Below are 17,100 nucleotides of genomic sequence, written 5' to 3' on the forward strand. Positions count from 1 at the left end.
GGACTACTGAAATCAGTGAAACCAGACAGATGAATACTTCAGTGCTTTCAGCAGATGATTAGCTAGATCCTGTGCCTATTTACTTGGAAACGGGGGAATAGAACTTAAATTTCTTACTGTTACTCTCTCTCTCTCTCTCTCTCTCTCTCTCTCTCTCTCTCTCTCTCTCTCTCTCTCTCTCTCTCTCTCTTTTTCTTCAGAGGTTTGAAGCGGAAGACAGGCGCTATAAACCAGCTGATACTGGCTTACTGTCATCCCTGTTTGGAAGTAAGACTCATTGAGTTCAATCAGATTTACTCCCTAGTGAGATTGTGATAAACCATTTTAGCTGAATTAGAGCCAGCCTCTCTAGGCCATTACAATCCTAGTCATACTTCTTTGTGAGTTACCTTTCTGTCGGATGTAATATGGTACTGTAACAACATTTCCCTCTGTGGTGGCAAGAATGGTTTTGCTAGTTCAGACCAAGGCCAATCTGTTCTGTACTCTGCTTTCAGCTTTAGTCATTTGGATGTTTTGGGGCACTCACAAACAGAACATGAAGAGATCAGCGTTTCCTTCTTGTTTGTTCCTAATATTTGGTACTTGGAGGTATTTTGCCTTTGAATATTAAGTTTCTGTTTAACTATCATGGCTAACTTTTGAATTTTGCCAAATTGGTTAGCAACAGAGCCAAATAATAATAACATTCGATTTATATACCGCCCTTCAGGACAACTTAATGCCCACTCAGAGCGGTTTACAAAGTGTTATTATTACCCCACAACAATCACCCTGTGAGGTGGGTGGGGCTAAGAGAGCTCAAGAGAACTGTGACTCGCCCAAGGTCACCCAGCTGGCTTTGTGGAGGAGTGGGGAATCAAACCCGGCTCTCCAGATTAGAGTCCCGTGCTCTTAACCACTACACCAAACTGGCTCTCAATGTCAGGAGATTAAAAGCAGTAAAGGGAAAAGGCAACCAACCAACTGGAGGGTCAAGACTAGATAGGGGCACGAACTGCATTACGAACGCAAAAAACCCACGAACTGCCTGATCGTCTGTTCGCGATCTGGCAGTTCGTGAGGGTCCATGGCCAACGAACGAGCGTTCGTAACAAGCCCAGTTCATTGCGTTCTTCCGCAGTTTGTGAAGTCAGACAGTCAGGCACCATCAATTAATTCCCTTGGAAACGGAGCCGTGAGAATGCCTGAACTCTGTCTGCTGCACTCCTTCTGTCGCCCTGGAAACCTGAATCAAAGCCCAGCTTACCTTGATGGGCAGGTCTTCCTTCCAACCATGGAGCTGCAAATTGGTTACAATTGGTTACATAGGAGAAGATACCTGGGGGGAAGGTGGTGTTCTGTAGGCATGGGCACTCCAATCTCATCCCTGCAAACCCTGATAGGCAGCTCTGACAGCCAACCACAGACCTCCTGTGTTGCTCTATGGGACCTCAGCTTATAAAAAGCACTAGGCTCCCGGGCTGGCTTTTACTTTTCAGTGAGCAGTGGAGTGTGACAGAGCTGTTGCTTGCTACTTGCTAGCCTTTGGGGAGAGAGACAGAGAGAGTATAATCAAGCTAGGATTTTAGGGATAGGGATCTATCTCCTCTGGTTCCAGGGCTGCTGCCTGGCGCTGGGGCCAAGCTCAGTGTGCACCTGGGCTGAGGGCTCACAGTATTATTAGTGCCTGATCTGGTCAGGTCTGTGGGAGTGGTGGGCTAGGACTCTAGTCCCTCCTTCCCTCTGGTTCCAGGGCTGCTGCCAGGCCCTGGGACTAAGCTCAGTGGGCACCTCGGCTGAGGGCTCACAGTATTATTAGTGCCTGATCTGGTCAGGTCTGTGGGAGTGGTGGGCTAGGGCTCTGCCCCCTCCCTCCCTCTGGTGCCAGGGCTGCTGACAGGCCCTGGGGCCAAGCTCAGTGGGCACCTCGGCTGAGGGCTCACACAGTATTATTAGTGCCTGATCTGGTCAGGTCTGTGGGAGTGGTGGGCTAGGGCTCTAGTCCCTCCCTCCCTCTGGTTCCAGGGCTGCTGCCAGGCCCTGGGGCCAAGCTCAGTGGGCACCTCAGCTGAGGGCTCACACAGTATTATTAGTGCCTGATTGGGTCAGGTCTGTGGGAGTGGTGCTCCCTCCCTCCCTCTGGTTCCAGGGCTGCTGCCAGGCTGCGGGAAGCAGTGCTGGGCAGGGGTCTGGAGCAGCAGACTCCTGCTCCCAAAAAATCACCTGTTGCGGCTGTGGAGGAGGCCGAAGAGCTATTGCTGCTGGTGGAAGAGGAACTCTTAAAAATGTTTGAGGAGGAGGAGGCTGAGGGTGTCAGATCTGTGGCTAAATAATAGTTGTATCCAGACTACCTTCTGCAATCAGACAAGAGTCTGTTGTTTTCAAAAGATTTACTGAAAAAAGCAACCATTATAGTCCACTGGTCCAGATGCAATATCTGGACTGGTACACGTGTATTGTTACAAATGAGAGATAAAGAATACAGTACAAAGTATCAAGACTCAGTAGGCCCAGCCTCCCCCCCATAGTTCTCAAAACAATCCCTTTGAAGCTGAGAAAGTGAAAGTCCCAGGACTGGAAAAGCTGTAGCCAAAACATTCCTCTTGTGAGAGATAGCTGCTAGGGAACATCTTGGCACCTGTGAAGAAAGCACTCAGAACACTAAAAGAATTAAAATGGAGTCTCAGTGGTTACAACACATAGGGAAGCATTCTGAACCTGACATTTCTGCCCTCCCTAAAATGCCCCTCCCCCTGGTTTATGCGGATAGCGAGTATGGAATGCTTTTACTAGTCTAGGAGCATGAACATTCACAGAGTTCACCCATTCATCAAACCCAGAGTCAAAGTCTTTCCATCTGATAAGATAAAACTGCTGATTCCTTTTAAGTTTAGAGTCCAAAATTTGCTGCACTTCGTAATGGGTCTGATCATCAATCAAAGTAGGGATAGGAGGGGCACAGGTGTGCCATTGATTTGCTGGGGGAACCTTTTTCAAGAGGCTGACATGGAAGGTGTCATGTACATGACGTAAGTTCTTTGGTAAATCCAGGGCTACAGTCACTTTATTGATTACCTTACGAATAGGAAAAGGTCCCAGAAATTTCAATGCTAGTTTTCGGCTGGTTTGAGTAACTTTCACATTTTTTGTAGATAAATAAACAAGATCTCCAGGTTGTAAGTCCCATTCGGCCACACGATGGCGATCAGTATACTTTTTGTAATCCTGTTTGGCTTTGTCGAGATGTTTTTTAATTAGAGTCCATTGCTGAGCTGCTTCCCCCCACCATTCGGAAACATCTCGGGACGCTGAAGTAGGAGGGGGGAGCGCTTCAAACGGGAAGGGTTTGAAGTGGAAGCCATATACTACTTTGAAGGGTGTTTCTCCAGTAGAGGCATGTATGCTGTTATTGTATGAGAATTCTGCTAAGGGAAGCAAATCGATCCAGTTGTCTTGTTGAAAATTGATATAACAGCGGAGGAACTGTTCTAATATTTGATTAGTTTTTTTGGACTGTCCGTCGGTTTGAGGATGATGGCTGGAACTTAAACCTTGCTCAATTCCCATAATTTGTAGAAGCTCCCGCCAGAAGTTGGCAACAAACTGTCCGCCGCGATCCGAAATCACCTTTGACGGAAAAGAATGCAGTTTAACAATGTGTTTTAGGAAGATATCTGCTACCTTTCCGGCCGAAGGTATAGTGGTGCAAGGTATGAAATGAGCTTGCTTGGAGAACAAATCCACTACAACCAAAATGCAAGTGTGGCCCTTGGAGGGGGGGGGGAGGTCTGTAATAAAATCCATGGATATGGTTTCTCATGGTCTGTTTGGTGTTTCTAAAGGTTGCAAAAGTCCGGGTGGCTTGCCTTTGCGTGATTTGGCACTGAGACAGATGGGGCATGACGCTATATATTGGGAAATGTCTCTGCGCATGCCTGGCCACCAGAATTGCTGTTGCACTAGATGGAGTGTTTTTAAGTACCCATAGTGGCCAGCCGTAGGGGCGTCGTGACAGCGTTGTAACACTTCTTTTCTTAAACTTCTGGGTACATAAAAGCGGTCCCCCCAAAGCCACTCTCCTTGTTCGGATTGTTGTAATTTTTCCTTGGGTACATTCCCCCCCTCCTTTTCCACTTCAGCTTTCAGTTTTTGTCTCCACCCTTGGTCTGGTTGAGGAGGTTGGGTGGCACGGCTGCGCGTTGTAACCACTCCCCCTAATTGCGTAGGTGAAAAGACAGTGTCTATGGTCTCCTCCCGCTTGCTCTTATGTTGAGGCATGAGCGATAGGGCGTCGGCAAGGAAGTTAGTTTTGCCGGGCAAAAAGTTCAAAGTGAAGTTGAATTTAGAAAAGTACTCTGCCCATCGCAATTGTTTGGCATTCAGCCTTCGCGGACTGCATAGGGCTTCTAAATTCTTGTGATCCGTCTAGACCTCAAATGGATGACGGGCTCCCTCTAGCCAATGTCTCCAGGTGGAGAGCGCCACCTTTACAGCAAAAGCTTCCTTTCCCCAAACATTCCAATTTCTTTCAGGTTCAGAAAATTTGCGGGATAGGAAGGCACAGGGTTTAAGCACATCGTCCTCCCCTCGCTGCAAGAGGACGCCTCCAATCGCAGTATCACTGGCGTCTACTTGCACTACAAATGGGCGATTTTCGTCAGGGTGCTGCAGAACTGGTTCAGAAATGAATTGGGTTTTGAGCTGATTGAATGCTGCTTGGCATTGGGGCGTCCATGACAATTTAGCACTTGTTTTTTTAGCTTGTTCCCCTTTGTCTTTGGTTTTTAACAGTTCAGTCAGGGGAAGTGTTATTTGAGCAAAGTTTGCTATAAACTCTCTATAAAAATTGGCAAACCCTAGAAAGGATTGTAGTTCTTTGCGCGTAGTGGGTGTTTGCCGTTCTTGGACAGCTTGCACTTTGCTCGGGTCCATTTTTAGACCATCTTTGGAGATGCAATATCCCAGATAGGTGAGTTCCGTCTTATGAAACTCACATTTGGACAGTTTAATGGACAATTTGTTACACATTAGAGTAGTTAAGACTTTTTTCACTAGTTCCACGTGTTCTTCAGATTCTGAATAAATTAAAACGTCATCTAGATACACCACTACTCCTTTGTACAAAAAGTCATGCAATACTTCATTGATCATGGACATGAAAACCGAGGGGGCCCCGGCCAGGCCAAAAGGCATAACTAAGTATTCGTATTGGCCAAGGGGCGTATTGAACGCGGTTTTCCATTCATCGCCTTCTCTTACACGAACGTGGAAGTAAGCATCTTTTAAATCCAATTTCGTAAAGATCTTACCTTGTGCCACGACGTTGAGTAGATCTCGGATGAGTGGGATGGGGTATGCGTTGCTGGAGGAGACTGCATTAAGTCCTCTAAAGTCTGTGCACAGTCTCAATCCCCCTTCCTTTTTTTAGACAAATAGCGCTGGAGCAGCATGTGGGCTATTTGCGGGTCGGATGAATCCTCTTTGAAGATTAGTGTCAATGAATTTGCGGAGCTCCTCCCGCTCATTTGGACTCATAGGATACAGTCTGTCTTTAGGTAAAGATGCCCCCGGTAAAATTTCCACGGCACAGTCCGTCCTCCGGTGGGGAGGTAAGGAGTTGGCCTCTTCTTCGGTGAAGGCTTGGATATAAGCTCTATATTGTTTAGGTATCTGGTTAAGTTCTTCTTGAGTTAACAGGGCTTGTTCAATGAGAGTAGGGTTTTTGCCCCAGTTTTGATTCCAACGATGATTTTCACATTTCTCGTGGGAAAATGTAATGCTTCCTACTTTCCAGTCTATATAGGGGTTGTGATCCCACAACCATCTGCTTCCCAATATTAAAGGATACTTTGCTGTAGTACTAATTACGAATGATCTCATCTCCCAATGTTGTCCCATACCTGTAATGACAGGTATAGTTTCGGTAGTGACAGGATTCATATTAGTGCCATCCATTTGTTCAAAAATGACTGGAGTTTCCAGTTCTTTTACAGGGAGTACTAATCCATTTACTAAGGCTGGTGCAATAATGTCTCTAGAGCAGCCCGAGTCTATCAGGGCTTGCACACGAATATGTGTTTTTCTTTCTGGGTTAACTAACGTTACTGGTATGAATAGTTTGGACCCATGAGGTCTCACCAATTAGAGCTGTTGAATCATAGTCCATAATTTCTTCGAGCTCTAAGCCCTTTTCGGGAGGATTTCTGCGGAAAGTCCCTCTGCCTCTCGACGCTCTGGGAGCGGGTGTCGGGCGGGCTGGCGTGGGCTGAGAGGTGGGGGCTGGATGTCTTGGTAGGAATGGAGTTCTTTGCACAGGCCGGAACGGACATTGTGCCGCAAAGTGACCGCTTTGGCAACACTGTAGACACAATCCTTGTTGCCATCTAGCATCTCTCGCTCCTCTAGTTGCATATCCAGCTCCCTTGCTCCCTCTCACAAGTACAGATGAGCGCCGGTGCCCAGCGGTTTGTTGCTGTTTGACCAAGCGTACTTCTTGCATACGATTTTCCACTTCACAAGCTAACTGAATCCACCCCAAAAGTGTGGGGGGATTATCTTGCATCAGGGCCCTGTCCAATAGTCTGGGATTCATGCCCTGTTTGAACAGAATTATTTTGGTGGACTCCTCACACCTTGGACATTTGGCAGCCAGCTGTCGGAATTTTGTAACATAGTCTCTAGCCGACGTGCTGCCTTGTCTAATAGATTGTAATTCTGTTCGAGCTCTACTTTCTTCCAAAGGGTCTTCGTATTGGGCGCGGAGCGCATCTACAAGACCTTGTAATGTGTTTAATTCAGGGGCCCCTAATTCATAAAGGGCTACATACCATTCTGCTGCTTTTTCTTATAGGCGAGACCCCAAGTGTTTGATCTGGCTGGCTTCATCTCCGAACAAATGTCCCCAACGGTTAAAGAATTGTAAAGCTTGTACTAGGAAAAATCCTAATTTGGACGGGTCTCCGTTGAATGTGGCTTCCAGTTTTACCCACCCCATTGGCAATTCCGGGGGTCTGGCGACCGGCGCAGGCCGTGGGTAATATTCTATAGGCACTGGTTGAGGTCCCCCATCTGGGTACTGCGGATGAGACTGTACCGGGGGAGGTTGTATCGGAGGTTGCTGGGGTCTCGGTTGAGGTTGTAATGGAGGAGGCGGTCCTCTCGGGACTGGTTGAACTGGCGGAGGAGGTCCCCTCGGGACTGGTTGAACTGGCGGAGGGGGTCCTCTAGGCACTGGCTGTAGCGGTTGTGGAGGTCCCCTCGGAACTGGTTGTAGCGGTGGAGGAGGTCCTCTTGGAACAGGCTGTGTTGGGGGAGGAGGTCCCCTCGGTCCTGGTTGCAGTAGAGGCCGTGGTGTGGTGCCCCGTCCTATCGATCCCGACAGCGGGTATTGCCGAGGAGTGGTGCCCCGTGCAATTGGTGCCACGAGCCTCGGCAGGAACGGCTGCCCTTGCTGTACGGTTGTAGTCGGGGGGGGGTAGCTGGTGGTCCTTGCGGCGGAATTGGTGCGGGCATAAGGATCGGAGCTTCCCCTGGCGGGTGTTGCGGGGTATCCCCGGGAGGCGGCGGAGTTCTCCTCGGCTCCTCTCGCGGTGGTCCCCCTCCTCCTGCTATTTCCTCATCCTCCTCTTCTTCTTCCTCTTCTTCGGTGTCGGTCGGCTGTTCATCGACTGGCCCTGGTGTGGGGTTCAGAGGCTGTACAGGTTGTTGCGAATCGTCAGCTAACGGGAGTGGTTGATTTGGCACCCCGGTTTCTGCCCGCGGAATGATTCTTTGTAAAGTTGACAAGCTTTGACTGATACTCTGTACGCCTGAGGCCGTCTCTTGGCTCCCATCTGATCCCCCAACCACCAACACGGATAGCAAATGGACTGCATGGGCCAGGCTCTCTTCCATACTCGATAATCTCTCCTCTAGGATCTTTACCCTATTCGAGTCCACCGCCGTGGTCTCTGTTTCGGCATACTTCTGGGGAGGTTCACCAGGAACTTGCGTAGTCTCTAAATATTCTGCATAGGGTGCCCCGGGCCAAGGTCTTATTTCTCCCATGCCCTGGGCCCCGTTACCTTGCTCTTCATGTGATCTCCCCACCAGGATTCCTTTCGCTAATCCTGTGACCGCCGAAATTCCAGCATCTACTGCTATGGTTCGGCTCTGCAATTGTATCCACGTGTGCTCACTTGAATCTTGTTGCCCCGTCCACGGAGCAACTTCTGCATAGTCCCAACTCATTACATCGCGGCGGGACGTTTCCCACGTTTGGGTACTCTCTGAACCTCTTCGATCCCACTCCATCTGGTCGGCCTCACGGTTCCAATAGTACCAAGATTGGCTACTGGGATGCTCTGCAATCACAGCCAAATTCCGTCGGCCTTCCATCGGGGGTTGCGTGAACAGAGTACTCGCTCTCCTTTCCCTCGTGTCTCTAGGCCTCGATCCCCACTGTGTCAGCATTGGTAAGGATATCAGTGGGTCAGCTGCTGCTGTGGGCCGAGTATCCGTTCTGCTAGGAGCGAGGGTGTATATTGTAGTAACAGAAGACCCTGTTCCCCTTTGAACGGGTCCTTGAGGTTCCAGTCCTTCCGAACCGGGGAAGGCATAGGGATTGTACAAAGGGTCCCTGTCGGGAACGGCTTTGGTATCCGGCTGCTCCGGTTTAGGCATTGGAACAAATGTGATTCGTAACAAAATGTCAGATCTGTGGCTAAATAATAGTTGTATCCAGACTACCTTCTGCAATCAGACAAGAGTCCGTTGTTTTCAAAAGATTTACTGAAAAAAGCAACCATTATAGTCCACTGGTCCAGATGCAATATCTGGACTGGTACACGTGTATTGTTACAAATGAGAGGTAAAGAATACAGTACAAAGTATCAAGACTCAGTAGGCCCAGCCTCCCCCCATAGTTCTCAAAACAATCCCTTTGAAGCTGAGAAAGTGAAAGTTTCCCAGGACTGGAAAAGCTGTAGCCAAAACATTCCTCTTGTGAGAGATAGCTGCTAGGGAACATCTTGGCACCTGTGAAGAAAGCACTCAGAACACTAAAAGAATTAAAATGGAGTCTCAGTGGTTACAACACATAGGGAAGCATTCTGAACCTGACAGAGGGGTCCTTTGAGGAATGATTGGGGGTTGAGGAAACATCCAGCCCGTCCCCATCCCAAACTACCGGTGCTGTCCCTGCCTGCAGTCCAGTCCTCCCTGTGCCCGCCAGGCCTAGTGGCTGCCGACATCCCACCTTCCAGCCTGCGCCGGCAATAAATGCACGCTCCTCTGAGGCCTGGTGGGCAGGCACACGGGGGGGGGGGGGTGCCACCGGCAAGCGGCCAGACCCCCCACCCCCTGAGGGTAGGCGGCATGCCACTGCCTCCCTGTGCCCACCAGGCCTAGTGGCCGCCGACATCACCTGCCTTCCGGCCCATGCCAGGAATAAATGTGTGCTCCTCTGAGGCCTGGCGGGTGGGCACATGGGGAGTGCTGCCGGTGAGCAGCCAGACCCCCTGCTCCCTGAGGGGAGGCAGCATGCTACCACCTCCCCGTGCCCACCAGGCCCGGCGGCCGCCGACATCACCTGCCTTCAGGTCTGCGCCGGCAATAAATGCATGCTCCTCTGAGGCCTGGCAGGCAGGCACATGGGGGTTGCCACCGGTGAGCGGCCAGACCGCCCTGCCCCATGAGGGGAGGCAGCACGCCACTGCCTCCCTGTGCCCGCCAGGCCTGGCGGCCACCGACATAAAACCACTTTCCATCCTGCGCTGGGAATAAATGCGCGCTCCTCTGAGGCCTGGTAGGCGGGCATATGGGGGGTGCAGCCAGCGAGCAGCCAGACCCCCCGCCCCATGAGGGGAGGCGGCACACCACCGCCTCCCCATGCCCTCCAGGCCCGGCGGCCGCTGACATCATCCACCTTCTGGCCTGCACTGGGAATAAATGCACGCTCCTCCAAGGCCTGGCGGGTGGGCACATGGGGGGTGCCGCCGGTGAGCAGCCAGATCCCCCCGCCCCCTGAGGTGAGGCTGAACACCGCCTCCCTGTGCCCACCATGTCCGGTGGTTGCCAACATCACCCACCTTCCGGCCTGCGCCGGAAATAAGTGCGCTCTCCTCTGAGGCCTGGTGGGCGGGCACATGGGGGGTGCCACCGCCGAGCGGCCAGAACCCCCGCCCCATGAGGGGAGGTGGCACGCCACCACCTCCCCGTGCCTACCAGGCCGGGCAGCCGCCGACATCACCCACCTTCTGGCCTGTGCTGGGAATAAATGCACACTCCTCTGAGGCCTGGTGGGCAGGCACATGGGGGGTCCCACCAGCAAGTGGCCATACCTCTCCACCCCCTAGAGGGGGGTGGCCCGCCTTCGAGTACACCCCTTCGAGTACACCCCTTGTACACTGGGCCAACGTCAACTGGTGGCTCTCGTATCTAGTGGGAGTTTCCTGGGGGCCTCGGATTGGAGAGGGTATAACTCTAAGATCACTATTGCAAACTTGACCAAACTTGGGTGCTGGCTGGAGGAGAGCCTGCTAAACACTCCCTGGGAATATGGGCTCTCTAAGTACAACGGGGGCCGTTCTGACCCCCATGAACCCCGAACAGGTTCGTCAGTGGGAAATGTTCATCACTGTTTGCGAGTTCGGGTTCGTTGGCGGCAACAAACCACGAACTGCGGGTTCGTTATTTTTTTTTGGTTCGTGCCCATGTCTAGTCAAGACAATATCACTATTTCTAAATATATATTTTGTTTATGTATTTTGTTAAGAATGCAAACCATTCTTGAAGTGGATGGTTATAATTTTATTCCTCTTGAAGAATCTGGCATAACATCCTTGTGTCTGAAAAAGAAGAAACATCTTTATTAACAAAATTTGAGACAAGTCACTCACTTGTGAAGTCAGTTCTGGAACTTTTTTCCAGCTATTAAATTGGACACAAAATGCGCTGCGGTTTCGTTTTCGCAGCCATGTCGGACGCTCCTCTCGGCAGGTCCGAGAAGAAGCGGCCGAGCACCCTGACCAGGCGGCTGATCTGCAAAGGTTAGCCCCCAGGGCTCCCAGGGAGGGAGTCTGGGTCCGGGACGCGACGGGAAGAGCCCTCTGGCAGATCGAGGCAGAGGGTAAATTGCCCGTTTGTCCCTATGGAGGCCGGCAGACGTGCGCAGCACCTTGTGTGCTGCCGGGCTATGGAAAACGGCAAAGAACAGGATTAGGCGGAAGCCTGTAAGTAAGCGAATCCCTTCTGTTACTACAAGCTCATGTGAAGGAGTGGTGGGATCTGAAGTTTAGAAGATTCGGATTTTTCCCCCCTCGCAGAGTCTCGGAAGATTGGCGGTCCCCCCCCTAAAATGGCAGCAAAAAAACAGAGTCCTGCTTTGGGCAAGTCAGTTTCGGCTGCCCTGCAGGGAAGAGGCGAGTCGCTTGAGGAACTGGTGAAAAGATTAGTTACTGAGGCCATAAAACCCTTTGTTGACAAGCTGAATGAAACAGATCAAAGGGTGGGCTTAATTGAGAGCGATGTGAAAGCCATCAAGGAAGTAGTGGGGGGGGGGCAGAGAAGTCTGCTCGGGAAAATGCGTCACTTACGAGAGCAACGAACAAGGAGCTAAAGTTGGTGGAAAATCAGCTGATTGGGCTGCAAGTGGAACGAACACAGACCATTTTGCGTCTCCAGAATGTTAAAGAGGAGGAAAACGAGGATTTGTGGGATCTTGCCTCGGAACTTTTAGCATCACCCGCGAGAGCAACTAAAGAAGAAGTAAGAAGCACCATTTTGAGAGTCCGTCGGGCATCTTCAAAATATGCAATGAAGCGGCAGCTGCCTCGCGAAATCGTTATTGAGTTCTCATCCAGGAGGGTCCGGGACAATATCCTATATAACTCATATAATGCGGAATTGGACTTTCTGGGAAATAAAGTCAAGATACTGAAGGACGTTCCATTTTTAGTTCGGAAGAGAAGATTTAAATATAAAAAGCTGGCCACTCTTTTGAGGGAACGTGACATAAAGTACAAATGGCTATTTCCGGAAGGAATCGGGTTTAGTTACAAAGATCAAGCTTACAAGATTAATTCGGAAGATCAGCTAAGGGATTTTGTGGACAAAAATCAAGAATTTGGGCAAGACACCAAGCAAAAAGAAGAAGATTCGAAGCCTGAAGGGAGGGGGGAGGCAACGAGCGCTGCGGCTGTAGCTGCTCAGAGAGAACTGCGTCCGAGGCCCAGAGGGGGGAAAAAGATTTAATTTGAATTGTAATTTGTATTTTGTAAGATCAACCATTCCATCATTACTTTATTAAGCTATTTTTTTAATTATGGCAGTATGAAGGGAAAGCATTGAAATGTAGTGTTTAGTGTTTGTAAGTTGCCTTCCCCTTTTTTCCACCCCCCCTTTCCCCCCTTCTTATTCTCCCTTCTTTCCCTTCCCTTGTACTACTGTAGTTTTTTGTAGTTTATTGTTTTTAGATGTTAAAAAGAATAAAAATATATATATATAAAAAATAAAAAAAAATGCATCATTGTATCAGACTTGAATTCTTACAGCATCCTTTTGTATCCAGTGGTGAATATATGGTTTACATTGTACATGATTGCTAGAGATATACTTACCCTCTCCTAGGACTTCATATTGTGAGTTACTGGCTTTATTTATTGAATTCATAATATTTATTGCTTCGTTGAATTTATAATATTTATTATATTCACTGAGCATGTTCGCATGTTGCACTTTAAAATATATTCAAATACAATTATAAAAATAAACAAAATATATATTCAAAAATAATTATAAAAACAAACAAAACATATATTTAGAAATAGTGATATTGTCTTCACCCTCCGGTAGGTTGGTTGCCTTTTTCCTTTACTGGTTTAAGTCCCAGAGAAGCCCCTTGTTTTTCTTTTGGGTGCTTAAAAGCAGCCATGCTTTATCAGTCCAGTTGTTACTTAGTTGAGCATCTTAACAACAACAACAGTAACAACATTTGATTTATATACCGCCCTTCAGGACAACTTAACACCCACTCAAGAGCAGTTTACAAAGTATGTCATTAGCAGGGCCAGCCCACCCATTGAGGCCGGCCCGGCAGCCGCCTCAGGCACTAAGGCGCCGGAGGGGGTGCTGGCCTGGGGGTGGGGGCATGCACCACGGAGCTCAGTTGCTCTGTGCTGCTGCCGCCGCCGGCACACAGCTGCGGTCCATGTGCAGCAGGCGGCTGGGGCAGCACATGGAGCATCTGAGCCGGAGGGCTGGGAGGATGCATGCCGCCGCAGCTGCCTGCCGCACCTGGCCCAGCCAGGAGTGTGCCCAGCCAGGAGTGTGTGCTGGCGGCGGCAGCATGGGGCAGCTGAGTGGGCATTCAGTTGCTCTGCAGCCAGGGCGGCTGGCTGTGCTTGGCCCGCAGAGCAACTGAACGGGAGGGCTGGAAGGCCCCCTGTGTGCGTGACAGCCCTGTGTTATTACGTCACACACAGTGACATCATCATGCAGTCCGGCGCATGTATGCATGTGCACAGCAGCAACCTTAAGCTGCCTCAAGGGCCAATGATGCTGGGGCCAGCCCTGGTCATTATTATCCCCACAACTCACCCTGTGAGGTAGGTGGGGCTGAGAGAGCTCCTAGAAGCTGTGACTAGCCCAAGGTCACCCAGCTGGCTTCAAATGGAGGAGTGTGGGGAATCAAACCCGGCTCTCCAGATTAGAGTCCCATGCTCTTAACCACTACACTCAACTGGCTCTTCTTTTTCACAGTGGCCAACCAGATGCCCCCGGAAGGCCTGCAAGCAGAGCATGGAGGCCACAGCCTCCCTCATCATTTTCAGCCAGCACTAGTTTTGAGAGGGCTACATCCTATGAACATGAAGATTACATTTAGTCATCGGGAATGTGTGTAATCCCTGTTGAAAGCCAACAACACTCTTGACCATCCCTATACAATATCCTGTGGCAGTGGCCTGTTTCACACTCAGGTTTAAAACCGATGGATTTCAGCATTCGCGCCTATGGCCGTAGCAGCGGCTTTATATCCCTCCATTTTACACTCTCAATTTGATTCTACATTCTTTTCTGCATTTTATACTAAATATTTGGCACCGAATTTGCCTCGGGTTTTGTGGGCTTCTCAACACACATCATGGGTTTTTTTAAATTTTGAGTTTGCGTATGTGTGATAACAAAGTGCTGTTGTGATGTAGCCTCTTTGTTAGACTAAGAAATCCTGCCCTCTCTGTGCAGCCAGGAGCAATGAGTGGTGTTGAGAACTGATTACAGCTTGAGCCTTTTTACTTGCAAGGAGGACGGCACAAGAGCAGCTACAGTGAAATTAACATCAACCCATGCCTTCCCCCTCGACTGCCAACTTTTTATTACTGTTGTCTGCAATCGGAGAAGACAATAAAAGTAGGCAGAGTTCCATGCAGCTAAGGAGGGGGAAGGGGTGTGTGTGTGGGGGGGGGGGAAACCACTCCGTTTTTGGTGGGAAAGCTCCTGTCCCAAGCAAGCCACTGTTCTGCTTGTTCTGTGCATTTGCTCAACCCGGCATCACAATAACTGTTAAATGCTCACGCTTCCATTTTAATGTGCTTAATTTTTTTTTTCACATAAATTCACAATGCTGCAACTGTTGCTGCTCTTCAGAAATACAAAAAAAATTAAAATCAGATGGAGAGCTGAGGAGGGAGGGGGGAATAGCCCGCCCCAGCTCAGCACTCTCGGGAAGGAAGCGAAGGAGGTGAGCAACGGGTATAACTGTGCTGCCACTTACTGCTGCCTGCCCCAGCTCCTCTCATCATGTGCCATGTGCAGTGCATAGCCGGAGCCTCCCCCCCCCCCACTCTGCTTATTCAAGGCACAGAGGCACCAAATGGTGCTTCACCATGCGAGTTTGCAGGCACAGCGGCACCCGCCTGCCCCACCCCCCCGCACACCAAGTGCATCCAGCCTGCCTGGTGAGGCACCAAATGTCACTTTACCGTGCGAGTTTGCAGCTGCAGCGGTGTGTGCTTGACCCCTCCCCCCACACACCACTAGTCTGGGAAGGAAGCGGAGGAGGAGAGGATGGGCACAGCTGAGCTGCTGCTTGGTGCTGCCCGCCCCAGCTCTGCTCACTGGGCACCATTTGTAGCGCATAGCCAAAGCCTCCCCCATCCCTGCCAGGGCTGCCTGTTTATCCAAGCCCCAGTTCCTTGGGAATGCAAGATGGACACCCCGGGACCTGCAGAGTTTCCTGCCTCCCTTGCAATCTGCACCTGTCTTTCCCTGCTTGGGCAAGGCCGGGCCAGATGGAGGATGCTGCACTGCATGTCCTTTAGAAAAAACAATGGCGAAAGAAGCGTTAGGGGAGCTGATGAGGGTGGTTGTGGTTAAATCTGCTCTGGCCAATCAACTTACAATAGGAATGGAAAAGGAGGATTGAGAAAGGCATGCATTTTACACTTAGAAACACCGGATCAAGCGTGAGTTGGCAGCTGAGGCAAAAAAAATTGCCATATTTCTGCAGCCAGATACCACGGGGAAAACCTAACATAGCCCGGAGCTGCGTCACATGACTAGCTTGGAAGCGTAAAAGGCAGACAAACATGGAATGCAAAATAGGTAATGAATGTGCTGTAAAGACCGAGTGTGACTACAAGTGGCTTTCTTCACATGGAGAACACTAGATTTTTCTTGCAAGGTTACCTAGGAAGTGAAGTCCGAGCGGTCCTTCCCCTCTCTGTTAGAATCACTGCCTGAAGAGCCACAAGAGGGCTTCATTTGGGGGTGGGCAGCTGCTACTTTCTCCCAGGGTGTCCTGCAGGCTGCCTGCTCTTGGGGGGCTGCTCTGGAGAAAGCGGCCGTGTCGGTGAAGCTTCAGCCGCAGCAACAGTGGAAGGATCTGCTGATAAGGTGCTGTTCTACAGTGGTTCCAATCCCACCTGGAAGGTAGGTTTCAGAAAGTGTTGTTGGGGGACTGCTACTCAATTCTTTGGTCTGTGGGTCCCACAGAGTTCTATCCTGTCCCCCATGCTTTTTAACAACATACCTGACAAGCCACCTACTCCCTTATGAACCCGCCAAACCATTGCGGTCATCTTTGACGGTCCTGGTTTGGGTACCCCTGCCTTCCAATATTAGGTGGGTGGCTGCCCAGGAGAGGATCTTCTCAGTAGTGGCACCAGACTCTGGAACTCTCTTCCCAGGGAGATTTGCCTGCCCCCTTCTGTTGCTGTCTTACACCAGCAGATGAAGACTTTATTTTGTTTGGCATTCCCTCAGTGATCTCTCCTCCGTCACCAATGTTTTAATTGTTGTTTTAATTTTTTGAATATATTTTCTGGTTTTAAAATGTTTTAATGATATATTTATGTGTTGGTTATAACAGTTTTTAGGGTGAAATTTTAATTAGTATGTTTTAGCTGCTTTGGTGGCCCTTTGAGGGCCAAAAGCTGGGGTAAACAATCCCACAAATAAATAAACTACCATCACTCTCCACTTGTCTTTCCTCTAAAATAAAAAGCCCCAAATGTCTTTGCTTTCCACCTTTTAGGGAAGGTATTATAACCCTTTAATCATTTAGTTCACCCTTTTTTGCAGCGCTAAAACATCCTTTTTAAGATATTGTGACCAGAACCAGTATTCTAAGTATACTGCATAGAATTTGCCTTTTTGCTGTGTCATGTACAAGCCAACATTTTCAGTAAGTTCTCCACCATGACTCAAAGATCTCTTCTAGTCAGTCACTATTCAGCCTTATTAGCATATAGGGTTTTTTTGCCCCAATATTCATCAGTTTATACTACACGTAGCCAACTTTTTCTTTAATGAGAGGTATTTCTGAGGAATGAAAGAATATCCCAAGCTCGGCATGTTACCAAGTTTTATTTTGTCCTGGAAACAGAACATGGACTAGGGAGAGGACCAGAAATGAAGGTGTAATTTGCTAAGCAGCAAAGAAAAATCCTATGAAAGAACAGGTTTTTAAAAAAATAAATAGCCTAGAGCAGATCTTTTTGCATTTTTTTCCTGGGTCTTCTGGGGATGCACGAGCTACTCTGCAGCAGCCAATGAGCTACTCACAAGCTACTTGTAGGAACCCCTTTGCCATGTTGTTGTTCAGTCACCCAGTTCTTCACAATTCACTCTAATTGTCACCAT

This window comes from Eublepharis macularius, chromosome 2 (genome assembly GCF_028583425.1).
Source record: "Eublepharis macularius isolate TG4126 chromosome 2, MPM_Emac_v1.0, whole genome shotgun sequence".
NCBI lineage: Eukaryota > Metazoa > Chordata > Lepidosauria > Squamata > Eublepharidae > Eublepharis > Eublepharis macularius.